Genomic DNA, 4778 nt, shown 5'->3' on the forward strand with positions numbered 1-4778 from the left:
ACATCTACATCGACCGACAATGACTGACTGAAACAGGGAGAAATACAAGCAGGAATCAAACATAACGAGGTAAAAACAGGTGACACAGATGATGAAGACGATGTACAGGTGGGTGATTGCGAGAGTGAGTTCACACAGTAAATTTGAAATCCGGAAATCAACACCAAAAGAGTTAATTTCAACACTTTAAAAGTGTATATTTGGGAACCACCCACAAAGTGTTACTTCAACACTTTCAAAAGTGTTGCCTCTCTCAACACCGACACAGTGTTACAATTCAAACACTAAGAGAGTGGAATTTTAACACCAATGCAGATAACAACAACACTGCCAGTGTTTACTTCTTCAACCTTATAGTAGTCAAATTACACCATCCTGGTGTTAATAGAACACATTTTTACAAATAAAAACACCAAAGAAGTTACCAGTTTTTCTTATTAGGGTTATGCATTACCTACTGTACTTAAATGATTTGTCAGTTTATTTTCTTCAGTTCTTTAAATCTGAAAAGAATAATTTCACTTTGAAAAACACATAACTCTTTATTACTCTTTCAAAACTTTATTTCAAAACAATCCAGAAAGTATGGGATCATAGTAGAATTCAGTTCATTGTAAAGTTGAAAATAAAGGCAAATGTAAACAGTTGTTTCAAGCAAACTATTTTTTTTATTACCGAACAAACACGTTTACATCATAGGTTAACTTTTAAAATAAACGATGAATGCACTGTAATCAGAATTATATGATGTGATCAAATGGTGTCCTGAACATATCAGTGAATGTGAGTCCTGTGTCAGTGAAGTTGATTCAGTACCTTTGACTTTGCAACAGTACAGCAGTGCTTGAGTCAAAAACATTCAGCAGATGAAGAACAGTAGCAGGATATGAGTGGATCACGTGTGTGTCTCCAGTCACTAACAGTAAAGTTCAGTGCATAGTTGTTTCACAGAGCAGCAAAAGCTGTGTAGATCCAACTTTCTCGAAAAATCCTGTAGGACTGGGTACCTAGACAACACAAAACCAGATCAATTACAATTAATACCATTTGTGTTTCATAAATACAGCAGGTTTATGGTGAAAAAAGTTAAATCATCGACTCAAACAAGAAACCATTTTGGTTAGATTAAGACTTGCATTTATTGATTTCCAAGAAAATTGAAGATTTAATTCATCCAAAAAATTTAATTCTGTCATTAATTATTCACCCTTGTTGTTCCAAACCAGTAAGAGTTTTGCTCATCTTGGGAACACTTAAAGGGATAGTTCACCCAAAAATGAAAATTCTAGCACTAATTACTCAACCCTCGTGTTGTTCCAACTCGGTAAGACTTTCCTTCATCTTCGGGAGACAAATGAATGATATTGTTGATTAAATCTGAGAGCTGGATCACTCCTGCAAAGCCTTTTAAGGGATTGAAACTTGGCAGCCAATAAAAGTTATTAAAGACATTGTTAAAATAGTCAGAGTGACTACAGTGGCTCAACCTTAAGTTTATCAAGTGACGAGAATACTTTTTGTGCGCAAAACAAACTAAAAATTAAAAATATTACAATCAACTATTCATTTTCTTCTGTGTGGGCCTGAGCAAGTTAACAGTGTAACAGTGCAGCGCTACTGTGTTGTACGTCACACACACACACACGACCAGCGTCAGCCAATAGTGAGCCTGTGTGTGACGTACAACACCGAGGCGCTGCGCTGTTACACTACGAGAAGCCCATCTCGAGGCCCACAGAGAAGGAAATGCATAGTTGAATAAAGTCGTAATTTCTGTTAGTTTTTTTGCGCACACAAAGCATTCTCGTTTGGATTGGATTTAGGATTGCGCTTCTGTAATCAACAATATCTTTAATGACTTTCTGGGCCAGCAAGTTTTGATCCCTTAGAAGCCTATGGAGGAGTGATCCAGCTCACAGATTTAATCAAAAATATCTTAATTTGTGTTCCGAAGATGAATGAGTCTTGTGAGGTTGGAACAACATGAGGGTGAGTAATTACTGACAGAATTGACATTTTTGGGTGAACAGTCCCTTTAATAAAGATATTTTTAATGAAATCTAAGAGAATTCTGTCCATTCATCTAAAGCCTATTCAACGACCACTTCAAAAACCACGGAAAGGTATAAAGGAAATCAAAAGTAATCCATGTGACTCTAGTGGTTTAACCTCAACCTTTTTGACAATTTTAACTCAACTTTATTTACAAAATATTAATCTTCAATGCACATACATGCACATCAACAACAAGCACGAGTTGTAACTTTGTCATGAACGCATGTTGGAAATAAATATTTTATAAATTAAGCTGTAAATGTGTTTTTGCTGCAAACACAGCACTTGCATAGTTTAATAAACATTTATGTTAAACCACTGGAGTTGCATGGAGTACTTTAATGATGTACTTTTGTCTGGGGCTTGAAAGTGGTAGTTGTGTAGATTGTCAATGGAGGGACAGGAAGCTCTCCGATTTCATTAAAAATATGTTTGTTTGTGTTGTGAACATGAAAAAGTCTCACTTGTTTGGAAAGACATGAGGGTGAGTAATTAATAACAGAATTTCCATTTGTGGGTGAACTAACACTTTAAGAAAAAATAAAGACACGCACCTTAAGAAATCTCACTAAATTGTCAGCCGTCGGATTCCGGAAGGATCGGTGTTCCCGTCTTGTGGCTTTGTATGTTGGGGGCAGGTGATGGGCAGAGATTTTCCAATCAGTTGAGTCTAAAATTAAACAGCAAGAAAACATCTCCTTGTCAAATCATGAAAACCATTGGTTCGAAATCTTATTTTAAGTATATATATATATATATATATACACTAGATTTACTTTTGTAAATTAATTTGACTGGACAAATTCAAAATGAGTGTTATGAAACAAAGAAAATCTAGCTATACCAAATAACAACCAAGCTATGATTATTTTTTGTTTGTGCCCATGACTCTCTCATATGTTAACTTATCTGTTCTCTTTCCATCACCAGGTTCTAGTCTGTACAGTCTTTAAACACCAAGCCTGGTACCCTTAGTCACTTCATATAAATCATAGTGCATCATAGAAATGCTCCTAGCAAACACAAATTGTAAAAATCAATACATTTAAACATTAAAGCATCTCCAAATATCAACCAAAAGTTAATCTGATAAATACATTTTGCATCAATATTTAATTTGAAATAATTGCAATTTGCTTACCCATTCTAAAAAGATTGGTCCTCCAAATAAGGAAATAAAGTGCAAATTCCACGTGCATTGTTGGTCCGCAGTTTGTGGAGTTGTTCTTCTGTTTTATACGTTAACGTTAGGTCTGCTGGCAGACGAGAGTAAAAGATAGTTTTAGGATAAATCCTTTATGATATTTGCACATCACACATATCGTCATAAACAATATAATATTATAAAACACGTATAGTAAATGAGTTAAACACTTACTTAATCGGTGTTTTTATTGTTAAAAGCAAACTCCGTGTCTGCACTCTGCACTGCTTTTTGAAATGCGTCACGAGCAGGTCACGAGTCAAAGAAGATGCAGGACCTAGACTGTGAGAGGTTTAGGCGCGCACATCACATAAATATCGTTACAAAACAATATAATGCCATGAAATTCATGTGGTAAATTATGTTAAAAACACTTACTTTAGGTGTTTCCCTGTTAACGTTAGCTACAAGCCTCCTCCTCGTCAGCTCCGTGTTTCAAAGATGATGTCGTCTTTGAAAAGAATTTCGACCGTTTAATCGCGCAGAACATTTAAATATCGCTTTGAATCAATGTGTTATAAAATATATTGGCTATGTGAATTAGAAAACACTTACTTTCGTTGTTTCCCTGTTAAAAAGCAAACCCATCCTGGTCTGCTCCGCATCGCGCGTCATAGAAAATACCCCTTCTGAGAGCGGTTTGCTCGTCCACAGCACATACATATTGTTATAAAACAATATGGTGTTATAAAATGAATATATAAATGCGATTTAACGCATAATAAATGCGTGTTTCCTCCTCGCATGTCTTGCGACTCGAGTCAAAGAAAATGGCGCCTGTGAAGAAAGTTTCAACTCGTTTCGTCCCGCCCAGCGCGTAAATGTCCCGGATGTGACTAGTAACACTCTCGGTGTTCTCAAAGCAGATCTGGTGTATAACTCCACATATTTTCACCAGCCAGAGAGTGTGGTTTACACTAGCAGTGTTAATCCCTTGAAATTCAACACCAGAAAATTAACACTTTACTCTAAAAGTCCTTAACACCAGGATTTCAACACTGGAGATTTTACTGGAGTGGAGACAAGAGGATCCTGGGAAGTGTAGTGCTGATGACAAGACAGACTGGTGCAGACGAGGACTGTGACAATGATATTATACAGAGATCATAATATCCTTACTAATATTGACATTAAACACATTTAGGCTTAATGTTGAGAAATGTGCATTGTGCAATAAAAAAACAACAACTCCAAATAAAGTTTAATTGTAATATTTAGTAAGTCCCAATAATCAGTAAGTCTCAAGCGATTTGTCAGTATATGTTAATGGATTTGTATTTAGTATGAAATAAATGTATTTTAAATACTTTTTTGTATAGGGTTGTCTCCACTGGGGTACTATACAATATAAGTTATTCTTACATATATAAAAATCAGTCAAGATTTTACAGCAAAAATAAATGTAACATGACTTGAAGAGAAACGGTTATACGGTATATTAAAAGGGTTTTCACTTTACTCTTTGCTGATACTTTAACTAGTGATTCTTTAAATTTGTGACTTGTCGTGGAGGATGGTA

The 4778-nt window shown here is 35.5% G+C and overlaps 1 long non-coding RNA gene across 2 annotated transcripts; it reads right to left on the bottom strand.

Moving 5' to 3' along the window:
* Positions 1-541: 541 nt before the first annotated feature.
* On the bottom strand, positions 542-4255 carry LOC120488125 (uncharacterized). Of its 2 annotated transcripts, XR_005624556.2 has the most exons (7): positions 3815-4255; positions 3638-3710; positions 3434-3541; positions 3197-3311; positions 2961-3068; positions 2610-2725; positions 542-1007 (listed from the first exon to the last, which is right to left on the bottom strand). It is a non-coding gene; the product is annotated as an uncharacterized LOC120488125 (long non-coding RNA). The 2 variants fall into 2 exon arrangements; XR_016158383.1 differs by lacking the exon at positions 2961-3068 and having other exon boundaries at positions 3815-4251.
* Between the last annotated feature and the right edge of the window lie 523 nt (positions 4256-4778).

The sequence above is a fragment of the Pimephales promelas genome, chromosome 1 (genome assembly GCF_988280905.1).
Source record: "Pimephales promelas chromosome 1, fPimPro1.hap1.1, whole genome shotgun sequence".
Classification (NCBI taxonomy): domain Eukaryota; kingdom Metazoa; phylum Chordata; class Actinopteri; order Cypriniformes; family Leuciscidae; genus Pimephales; species Pimephales promelas.